At 33.5% G+C, this 12229-nt stretch overlaps 1 long non-coding RNA gene across 2 annotated transcripts; it reads right to left on the bottom strand.

Annotated features, from left to right (window-relative positions):
* Positions 1 to 1975: 1975 nt before the first annotated feature.
* On the bottom strand, positions 1976 to 5147 carry LOC134241775 (uncharacterized). Of its 2 annotated transcripts, XR_009986729.1 has the most exons (4): positions 4829 to 5147; positions 3559 to 3645; positions 3099 to 3185; positions 1976 to 2442 (listed from the first exon to the last, which is right to left on the bottom strand). It is a non-coding gene; the product is annotated as an uncharacterized LOC134241775 (long non-coding RNA). The 2 variants fall into 2 exon arrangements; XR_009986730.1 differs by lacking the exon at positions 4829 to 5147 and having other exon boundaries at positions 3559 to 3706.
* Between the last annotated feature and the right edge of the window lie 7082 nt (positions 5148 to 12229).

The following is a 12229-nucleotide window of genomic DNA, read 5'->3' as shown; positions in this document are numbered from 1 at the left end:
TAAAGGTTTTCGAAGTTCTCCTGGTCGAGAAAATAGGTTTTATTTAATTATTTAGCTAAATTCGTATATCGCGCTCTAGCGGAGGCTAATGGGGGTTTGGTTTTTCGCTTCAGGTCCTATACGGAATCAGATAGAGATGTAAAATAATTTTATCGAAAAGAGCTTTAAATTTCAAAGGTTAAATATTTTTTATCTTTATTAACTCGCCTTAGAAGAACTGACAAGCGAAAGAGCAATAAATGATAATAAAAAACGCAGGGGGTAGGGTTGGTATTTCGGCCACTGGCCTTTCATAAATGCCGCTATACACACGATTTATATCTAAAAAAGTTGATGAATAATTGTTCTACAAGATGAAAATATAATTTAAAGGTTTCCGAAGCTCTCCTGGTCGAGAAATTACGTTTTATTTAAGAGGCCGTGTCAGTAACCATTGAGATTTACAGGGAAAAGTAAAAATTTTAAATTTGGGGAAAAAACCACCCTAAATATTTGAACAACTACAAAAAACACATTTAAGACAAATTTTACAAATTTATTCATCATCATTGGTTTCCATGGCAACAAATGTGATTTGCATAGTAAATTCTCAATGAAACATTGTAAAATAACACTAATTTAGACATATTTAAATGCAGAGGGGGGAACAATTGGAAGGTCTAAATTTGTTTTCTTATACTGAAATAATGAAAGATGCATCAGAAGAAAATATCTTTATGTCTGTAAGTTTTTTAAAAATTTTATATGGTTGCTATGGCAACCGAAAAATGACAAGGTTTTCATGATGGGAATATCCATGGAAAATTTTTTTTTCAAAAGTTGAATACTTAAAAACGCAAAACCCGAAATATTGTATGTCATACAAAGTTAAAATATATCCCAATACTATGAAAAAAAAATAAAAATTGGTATGGTTTCCCCAATTTTTTTTTTTCAGAAATAAAATTTGCATTTTTTCAAAACACTTTCAATGGATTTTCGCAAGTTTTGGCAATATTTTTTTAAATATTACAAGATATTTAACAGTTAGATGCCATATCTACAGAAACATAGTACTTTAGAAAAAACTCCAAAAATGACGATTTTTTACAAAACAATAGGAAAAATAATCTCCATAGCAACGGAATTTATACCCTAGCAACTGACTTGACTAGGATCGGCAAAACATGAAACATACACCCAGGAAATTAAAGCCTCTCAAGTGGAATATTTGGGTCATGGCATCCTGATCAACTGTAAACCCTGTTGTACTTACCCCATTATATAAGTAATAATAAGTACCATTGCTCTACAATGTCAAATAGTTATAAATATAGTCAGAATGTGGACCAAATATGCAAAAACTTGACCATATATGACAAAAAAAAGTAAGTTATATGTCAAAATTAAATGTTCAACCCAAAGGGACTCCAATGCTGTCTACTGGCTAATTTACATTGCTGTACCATGTTTATTATTCAAGTTATAAACCTAAAAACAACTAGAACTGTCCAAATGGGACAACCTTCCAAGTTTACCCATAAGAAAGATATGGACCAGACATGAATTGTAATTTTTTTACTGTCTGTGCCCTTGAACTTGGACGATTGACCTTGGGTCAAAGTCATGACACACCCTTGTGTCATAAGTAATCTTTGTGTAAACAAGAAAGTATCCAAGTTTATCAATAAGAAGGATATGGACCAGGCACAAATTATGAAGTTTTTCCTTTCAGTGACATTAAACTTACACAAAGAATCTTGGGTCAAGGTCATGACACATCCTCAATACAATAAGCGATTTTTGTGTAAAACAGGAACTTACCAAGTTTTTCCATAAGACAGATATGTACAAAACATGAATTATGAAGTAATTTTAGCGATTTTAAAATGTTTACTAAAAAAGCTATTACAAATAATAAGACATTAATTTTTAGCAATATTCAATTTTAGCGATGTCAGCACCATCTCTAATAATGCCAATATTAAATCCTCGCTAAAAATTCTACTTATACAGTATGTTCTTCAAAGTACATTTATGCACAATAAACAAGAAGTATGACACATTTGATTTTAGATATTATCTGTTTTAACCAACTAGAGCTAGAGCAGTATAATCCAAGTGCTGTCCACAGACAGATGGACAAACAAACAGGGTGATTCCTATATCCCCCTTCCAAAAACTTTGATATCAAAATCTTAAACTTAGTAAGAAAATGTTTTTAGTTAACTGCTTTAAGAGCCATATCAGAAATCTGATTCAAATTGTTCATGTTCCCTTCAGCTGTCAAGTCATTTTCTTCACAGTCAGTGTTAGACCTCTGCCTTTTCACCAATGGCATCAAGATACATTATCAAGGTCTTCCTTCTATGTAATGGACTATCTTCATGCTCTTGAGAATCCTGGCATTCAGATGACTTTCACAAGGTGTTTGGAAAAGTTGTCGTCTGAAGTTGATTCCACCTACAAAAGAAAGATACAAAATCAATCCAACTAACAACTTCATTTAAAACAAGTTCATTTTGACACAAATAATACTCATGCTGAGACAGTGTTTCACAGCCCTGAGCCAAAGTCACACCTTCAATGTCAAGGTCAGGGTAAAATTTGATGGAGTTTTCAGGTCTGTATTTCTATATGCCTCATGGAACAGCTTCCATACTTGGCATACAATGCTCCTAATGATAGGTGGTGTGCCATGACCCTAACTCAATGTCAAACTTCAATGCTAAGGTCACAGTAGACTTCAATGAAATTGTCTTATCTGAAATGCATTTCATACCTGCCTCAAAAGCACAGCTTACATGACACAAATGTGCCTCATGATATCAGTCTTTAACAACCTTTGACAGAAGACCAGGTGAGCAATATGGGCCCATTTTAGGCTTCTTGTCTGGGTTTAAAATATGAAGTTCATAGGTCAAATGGATTTAAGTTATTGAGTCACAATCCTTTCAAGTTTGAAGTTTCCAGGACATATAGCATTTGAGTTTTCTCTCGACAAAGAAATGGATGAACAAAGTGATTACCGGTACTCTTTGAGGCTGGGCTCTTATGAACAAGCTGATGCTCAAAGTAGTTCTAAACAATTCAGTACATGTAAAAAATTCAGTACAAACCTCTATTTGTTCCATATGCTTTGAATCTGGTTGTACTTCATGGTTATTTGGTAGTTCACATAGCAACTCATCATCATCATGATTCTCCTGAAAGTATTTCATATCTGTTTACAAATTTACATGACCCTACTGCATATAGTTGCTGATTCTTTATAATAAACAAGCTGATGCTAAAAGTAATTTAAAGCAAGATAAGTTTGTGAAACAGTATGCCCCCAGCGTCAACAAATATAGAAAAGCTAGTTTTAGCAAAAAGATCAAGGTCTAAAGGTTACTGACGTTGGTGTAATTTAAAAGAACTTAATTAATTAGTGGATTATGTATACCAAATATGATCTCACAGTTCAAAAGTCATGGTAAAGGTTAAAGCTGACAACAGATAGACAGAAATGACAAACAAAAATATGTTCATGCTCTTTGGGCATAATAATTCAGTACATGTAAAAATTTCAATACAAACCTTTATTTGTTCCACACTAACTGGATCTGCTTGTACTTCATGGTTATTTGGTAGTTCACATTGCAACTGATTATCATCATGATTCTCCTGAAAATATTTTAGACCTGTTTACAAACTTACTTGAGCCTATAGCATATATAGTGACTGGGATATGATATAAGACATTAAACTGGACAAAGGGGATACTCCAATTTAGTCTCACATTTTCAGAATTATCGTATTCAGAAATTGTGCCCAACCTGATCAAGGGCTTAGGAGGAATAGCACCCCACCCACTCCTGACTTTTTTGGGAAGTCAAAATTTCCTGTAGTTAAAATTTATAAATCATGGTTCCCCTCCCCTCCACTTTAAGGGCCAGGAGCAAATTTTGAAACCAGAGTTGAGTCTGTTATCCCTTCCCCTTTTTAAATCAATATTAGCAACCTCAAGTTTTGTCATCTTGTTTTAGTGTAGCTGCAGAACTGTAGCTCTCCGAAAAAATATATATTGATAGACCTGAGATAATGAGGTATAGCGGGTATGGCTATGAATTTTATGAAATATTGTTTGAAATATTACTTATCAAAAGAACACTAATATGCAGATATACACGAGTTTGAAATATTACTTATCAAAAGAACACTAATATGCAGACATACACGAGTGGAAATATACCAATTTGACCTTATCAGTGATTGATGAATATGCTCTAAATAATAAAGTCTGAAATATCTGGCATTTTTCAGTTGTTTTTTTTTTTTAATATTTTCTGTGCCAGGAAAACGTCAGAACCAGCGCCATTACGAAAACTGGAAATTTCGCCATTTCCAGTCAGAGTTGATTTCCCATACCTGGGAACCGCATTAAATGCCGTTGTCACAATTTATCAATGGCACAATGCTTTTAGTACTTGACAATATCAATGAAAAGAAAATAATCACTCATCATTTCAATACAGGACTTGTATATTTTTTTTTTAATTTGTAAACGCACGAAATGAAAACAAATCTCGACAGTCAGAGAAAATGTTTCCATCGGATCATATATTTACAAACAAACCATAAAAATTATATTGGTAAGTACTACAGGTATTGTACTATTGATAAATTGTGAGTTTGACAAGTAATTGCAAGTATCGAAAATACACCCGAGAATGCCGCCTCTGCTTGGAATTTTAGTTTTCGTAAAGGCACCGGTTCTGGCGTTTTCCTCGCACGTAAAATATAGAAATAGTTAAAAAGCCAGGAAAACGTCAGATATTTCGGACTATAAATAGTACTTTTCAGTCACCTACAAACTCTTGATACTGTCATGTCCTCTGTAACCGCACAAGACCTGCTTTATACATCTTTACATGGTGTTTTTCTTCTCCGACTTCTGCTGCAACAGCAACTTTCTGTTCTTTATCAGCAGGAGAGTTCCACAAAAGGGAGATAATCGTTCACGCGTTTTCATATTTGTGGTACATTCTAAATCAAATTATTTGCTATAGAGTACCCAACTACCATTTTTTATTATTGGATTTATAACTTCAAAGCTCGTAGTTTCTATTGCATGTATGATTATGATAGAGTTTGGTTGCGTTTTCGTGTAAAATATTTATAAAAATCATGTTGATTTTACAGCATTTGGTAGAAACAAAGCAAAGTAGGCCCCAATGCTTTAAAATAAACATGGGAAAAATTAAATCTCCCATATATATTGAAATTAAGAAAAACATAGTTTGATTCTGTAATTAATTTTGACAGGGTTATCAATAATCAAATTTCACACTTTTCAAGCATTAAAATCACCGTTGCTATGGTAACAAGGAAGATGTGACCCAAATAACTCATGTTTGATAGGACATTCATCTGTACTTCCATGCACCCAAATATTAAAGTAAATCGCGCTCTAGCGGAGGCTAATGGGGGTTCGGTTTTTCGCTTCTAGGTCCTATACGGAATCAGATAGAGATGTGAAAATAATTTTATCGTAAAGAGCATTAAATTTCAAGCAGGATTAAATATTTTTTATCTTTATTAACTCGCCTTAGAAGAACTGACAAGCGAAAGAGCAATAAATGATAATAAAATACGGCAGGGGATAGGGCTGGTATTTCGGCCACTTGCCTTTTAAAAATGCCGCTATACACACGATTTATATCTAAAAATGTTGCTGAATAATTGTTCTACAAGATAAAAATATATTTCAAAGGTTTCCGAAGCTCTCCTGGTCGAGAAATTACGTTCTATTTAATTATTTTTGGAATTTCGTAAATTGCGCTCTAACGGACGATACGGCGGGTTCGGTTTTTCGCTTCTAGGTACTTAACAGTATAAGATAGAGATGTGAAAATAATTTTATCGTAAAGAGCATTAAATTTCAAGCAGGAATAAATATTTTTAATCTTTATTAACTCGCCTTAGAAGAACTGACAAGCGAAAGAGCAATAAATGATAATAAAATACGGCAGGGGGTAGGGTTGGTATTTCGGCCACTGGCCTTTTAAAAATGCCGCTATACACACGATTTATATCTCAAAATGTTGCTGAATAATTGTTCTACAAGATAAAAATATATTTCAAAGGTTTCCGAAGCTCTCCTGGTCGAGAAATTAGGTTTTATTTAATTATTTTTGGAATTTCGTAAATCGCGCTCTAACGGATGATACGACGGGTTCGGTTTTTCGCTTCTACGTCCTTAACGGTATAAGATTGAGATGTGAAAATAATTTTATCGTAAAGAGCATTAAATTTCAAGCAGGAATAAATATTTTTAATCTTTATTAACTCGCCTTAGAAGAACTGACAAGCGAAAGAGCAATAAATGATAATAAAATACGGCAGGGGGTAGGGTTGGTATTTCGGCCACTGGCCTTTAAAAAATGCCGCTATACACACGATTTATATCTCAAAATGTTGCTGAATAATTGTTCTACAAGACAAAAATATGGTTTAAAGGTTTCCAAAGCTCTCCTGGTCGAGAAAGTACGTTTTATTTAATTATTTAGCTAAATTTCGTAAATCGCGCTCTAGCGGACTATACGGCGGGTTCGGTTTTTCGCTTCTAGGTCCTTAACGGTATAAGATAGAGATGTGAAAATAATTTTATTGTAAAGAGCATTAAATTTCAAGCAGGATTAAATATTTTTTATTTTTATTAACTCGCCTTAGAAGAACTGACAAGCGAAAGAGCAATAAATGATAATAAAATACGGTAGGGGGTAGGGTTGGTATTTCGGCCACTGGCCTTTTAAAAATGCCGCTATACACACGATTTATATCTCAAAATGTTGCTGAATAATTGTTCTACAAGATAAAAATATATTTGAAAATTTTCCCAAGCTCTCCTGGTCGAGAAATTAGGTTTTATTTAATTATTTAGCTAAATTCGTAAATCGCGCTCTAGCGGAGGCTTATGGGGGTTCGGTTTTTCACTTCTAGGTCCTATAGAGAATCAGATAGAGATGTGAAAATAATTTTATCGTAAAGAGCATTAAATTTCAAGCAGGAATAAATATTTTTTTATCTTTATTAAATCGCCTTAGAAGAACTGACAAGCGAAAGAGCAATAAATGATAATAAAATACGGCAGGGGGTAGGGTTGCTATTTCGGCCACTGGCCTTTCAAAAATGCCGCTATTCACACGATTTATATCTCAAAATGTTGCTGAATAATTGTTCTACAAGACAAAAATATATTTCAAAGGTTTTCAAAGCTCTCCTGGTCGAGAAATTACGTTTTATTTAATTATTTTTGGAATTTCGTAAATTGCGCTCTAACGGACGATACGGCGGGTTCGGTTTTTCGCTTCTAGGTACTTAACGGTATAAGATAGAGATGTGAAAATAATTTTATCGTAAAGAGCATTAAATTTCAAGCAGGATTAAATATTTTTTATCTTTATTAAATCGCTTTGAAAGAACTGACAAGCGAAAGAGCAATAAATGATAATAAAATATGGAAAGGGGTAGGGTTGCTATTTCGGCCACTGGCCTTTAAAAAATGCCGCTATACACACGATTTATATCTCAAAATGTTGCTGAATAATTGTTCTACAAGATAAAAATATATTTCAAAGGTTTCCGAAGTTCTCCTGGTCGAGAAAATAGGTTTTATTTAATTATTTTTGGAATTTCGTAAATCGCGCTCTAACGGACGATACGGCGGGTTCGGTTTTTCGCTTTTAGGTCGTTAACGGTATAAGATAGAGATGTGAAAATAATTTTATCGTAAAGAGCATTAAATTTCAAGCAGGAATAAGTATTTTTTATTTTTATTAGATCGCCTTAGAAGAACTGACAAGCGAAAGAGCAATAAATGATTAATAAAATACGGCAGGGGGTAGGGTTGGTATTTCGGCCACTGGCCTTTCAAAAATGCCGCTATACACACGATTTATATCTCAAAATGTTGCTGAATAATTGTTCTACAAGACAAAAATATATTTCAAAGGTTTTCAAAGCTCTCCTGGTCGAGAAATTACGTTTTATTTAATTATTTTTGGAATTTCGTAAATTGCGCTCTAACGGACGATACGGCGGGTTCGGTTTTTCGCTTCTAGGTACTTAACGGTATAAGATAGAGATGTGAAAATAATTTTATCGTAAAGAGCATTAAATTGCAAGCAGGATTAAATATTTTTAATCTTTATTAGTTCGCCTTAGAAGAACTGACAAGCGAAAGAGCAATAAATGATAATAAAATACGGTAGGGGGTAGGGTTGGTATTTCGGCCACTGGCCTTTAAAAAATGCCGCTATACACACGATTTATATCTCAAAATGTTGCTGAATAATTGTTCTACAAGATGAAAATATATTTCAAAGGTTTTCAAAGCTCTCCTGGTCGAGAAATTACGTTTTATTTAATTATTTAGCTAAATTCGTAAATCGCGCTCTAGCGGAGGTTTATGGGGGTTCGGTTTTTCGCTTCTAGGTCCTATACGGAATCAGATAGAGATGTGAAAATAATTTTATCGTAAAGAGCATTAAATTTCAAGCAGGATTAAATATTTTTTATCTTTATTAACTCGCCTTAGAAGAACTGACAAGCGAAAGAGCAATAAATGATAATAAAATACGGCAGGGGGTAGGGTTGCTATTTCGGCCACTGGCCTTTCAAAAATTCCGCTATACACACGTTTTATATCTCAAAATGTTGCTGAATAATTGTTCTACAAGATAAAAATATATATCAAAGGTTTTCAAAGCTCTCCTGGTCGAGAAAATAGGTTTTATTTAATTATTTAGCTAAATTCGTAAATCGCGCTCTAGCGGAGGCTGATGGGGGTTCGGTTTTTCGCTTCTAGGTCCTATACGGAATCAGATAGAGATGTGAAAATAATTTTATCATAAAGAACATTAAATTTCAAGCAGGATTAAATATTTTTTATCTTTATTTACTCGCCTTAGAAGAACTGACAAGCGAAAGAGCAATAAATGATAATAAAATACGGCAGGGGGTAGGGTTGGTATTTCGACCACTGGCCTTTTAAAAATGCCGCTATACACACGATTTATATCTCAAAATGTTGCTAAATAATTGTTCTACAAGATGAAAATATATTACAAACCTTTCCGAAGTTCTCCTGGTCGAGAAAATAGGTTTTATTTAATTATTTAGCTAAATTCGTAAATCGCGCTCTAGCGGAGGCTGATGGCGGGTTCGGTTTTTCGCTTCTAGGTCCTTAACGGAATCAGATAGAGATGTGCAAATAATTTTATCGTAAAGAGCATTAAATTTCAAGCAGGAATAAATATTTTTAATCTTTATTAACTCGCAATAGAAGAACTGACAAGCGAAAGAGCAATAAATGATAATAAAATACGGCAGGGGGTAGGGTTGGTATTTCGGCCACTGGCCTTTACAAAATGCCGCTATACACACGATTTATATCTCAAAATGTTGCTGAATAATTGTTCTACAAGATAAAAATATATTTCAAAGGTTTCCGAAGCCTACTGGTCGAGAAATTACGTTTTATTTAATTATTTAGCTAAATTCGTAAATCGCGCTCTAGCGGAGGCTAATGGGGGTTCGGTTTTTCGCTTCTATGTCCTATACGGAATCAGATAGAGATGTGAAAATAATTTTATCGTAAAGAGCATTAAATTTCAAGCAGGATTAAATATTTTTTATCTTTATTAACTCGCCTTAGAAGAACTGACAAGCGAAAGAGCAATAAATGATAATAAAATACGGCAGGGGGTAGGGTTGGTATTTCGACCACTGGCCTTTTAAAAATGCCGCTATACACACGATTTATATCTCAAAATGTTGCTGAATAATTGTTCTACAAGATAAAAATATATTTCAAAGGTTTCCGAAGTTCTCCTGGTCGAGAAAGTAGGTTTTATGTAATTATTTTTGGAATTTCGTAAATCGCGCTCTAACGGACGATACGGCGGGTTCGGTTTTTCGCTTTTACGTCCTTAACGGTATAAGATTGAGATGTGAAAATAATTTTATCGTAAAGAGGATTAAATTTCAAGCAGGAATAAATATTTTTTATCTTTATTAAATCGCCTTAGAAGAACTGACAAGCGGAAGAGCAATAAATGCTAATAAAATACGGCAGGGGGTGGGGTTGGTATTTCGGCCACTGGCCTTTTAAAAATGCCGCTATACACACGATTTATATCTCAAAATGTTGCTGAATAATTGTTCTACAAGATAAAAATATATTTAAAGGTTTCCAAAGCTCTCCTGATCTAGAAATTTGGTTTTATTTTATTATTTTTGGAATTTCGTAAATCGCGCTCTAACGGATGATACGACGGGTTCGGTTTTTCGCTTCTACGTCCTTAACGGTATAAGATTGAGATGTGAAAATAATTTTATCGTAAAGAGCATTGAATTTCAAGCAGGATTAAATATTTTTTATCTTTATTAACTCGCCTTAGAAGAACTGACAAGCGAAAGAGCAATAAATGATAATAAAATACGGCAGGGGGTAGGATTGGTATTTCGGCCACTGGCCTTTTAAAAATGCCGCTATACACACGATTTATATCTCAAAATGTTGCTGAATAATTGTTCTACAAGATAAAAATATAGTTTAAAGGTTTCCAAAGCTCTCCTGATCGAGAAATTTGGTTTTATTTAATTATTTAGCTAAATTCGTAAATCGCGCTCTAGCGGAGGCTTATGGGGGTTCGGTTTTTCACTTCTAGGTCCTATAGAGAATCAGATAGAGATGTGGAAATAATTTTATCGTAAAGAGCATTAAATTTCAAGCAGGAATAAATATTTTTTATCTTTATTAACTCGCCTTAGAAGAGCTGACAAGCGAAAGAGCAATAAATGATAATAAAAAACGCAGGGGGTAAGGTTGGTATTTCGGCCACTGGCCTTTCATAAATGCCGCTATACACACGATTTATATCTCAAAATGTTGCTGAATAATTGTTCTACAAGATAAAAATATATTTCAAAGGTTTCCGAAGCTCTCCTGGTCGAGAAAATAGGTTTTATTTAATTATTTTTGGAATTTCGTAAATCGCGCTCTAACGGACGATACGGCGGGTTCGGTTTTTCGCTTCTACGTCCTTAACGGTATAAGATTGAGATGTGAAAATAATTTTATCGTAAAGAGCATTAAATTTCAAGCAGGAATAAATATTTTTAATCTTTATTAATTCGCCTTAGAAGAACTGACAAGCGAAAGAGCAATAAATGATAATAAAATACGGCAGGGGGTAGGGTTGGTATTTCGGCCACTGGCCTTTTAAAAATGCCGCTATACACACGATTTATTCTAAAAATGTTGCTGAATAATTGTTCTACAAGATGAAAATATAATTTAAAGGTTTCCGAAGCTCTCCTGATCTAGAAATTTGGTTTTATTTAATTTTTTTTGGAATTTCGTAAATCGCGCTCTAACGGATGATACGACGGGTTCGGTTTTTCGCTTCTAGGTACTTAACGGTATAAGATTGAGATGTGAAAATAATTTTATCGTAAAGAGCATTAAATTTCAAGCAGGATTAAATATTTTTTATCTTTATTTACTCGCCTTAGAAGAACTGACAAGCGAAAGAGCAATAAATGATAATAAAATACGGCAGGGGGTAGGGTTGGTATTTCGACCACTGGCCTTTTAAAAATGCCGCTATACACACGATTTATATCTCAAAATGTTGCTAAATAATTGTTCTACAAGATGAAAATATATTACAAAGGTTTTCGAAGTTCTCCTGCAGGCATGTTCAGAAACTTTCCTAAGTTTTATTTAATTATTTTAGGAAGAAACTGGAATTTCAACTTAGGACATATCATAAGATGTATCTCGACGGTGACTTAGGAACTTCTTAAGTTAGGACATCCTAACTTACAATGAACAATTTTTCCTTAAACATTTATCGATAAATGTATAATTTTGGAGACAATTTACGGTTTTTCGCATGTAACATTAGAAAAGGTCCATTTATATGTCCATGTGACCTCAGTATATTTTAATGTTTGCATTTTTTTTTTGATATTATAAAATATTTAATACCGCTTGTAAATCGTATTGTAACAAACAAATTGTAAATTTATAGTTTAAAAAATAATAAGCTCTGAGGATCTACCTTGATGATGATTTGTTATGAAGTTTTATAAAAGTTTACTTAATTTTTTTGATCTGATTGAAAGTAAAATGAATTTTGTAGGACACTAAAAAAGTATTCAGTCACTGAAAACACTTGTTTAAAGCCAACATTTTATT

This window comes from Saccostrea cucullata, unplaced genomic scaffold, assembly GCF_032062105.1.
Source record: "Saccostrea cucullata isolate Sc308-1 unplaced genomic scaffold, CSIRO_AGI_Scuc_v1 ctg2992, whole genome shotgun sequence".
Lineage (NCBI taxonomy): Eukaryota > Metazoa > Mollusca > Bivalvia > Ostreida > Ostreidae > Saccostrea > Saccostrea cuccullata.
This window is presented reverse-complemented; position numbering and strand designations above follow the sequence as displayed.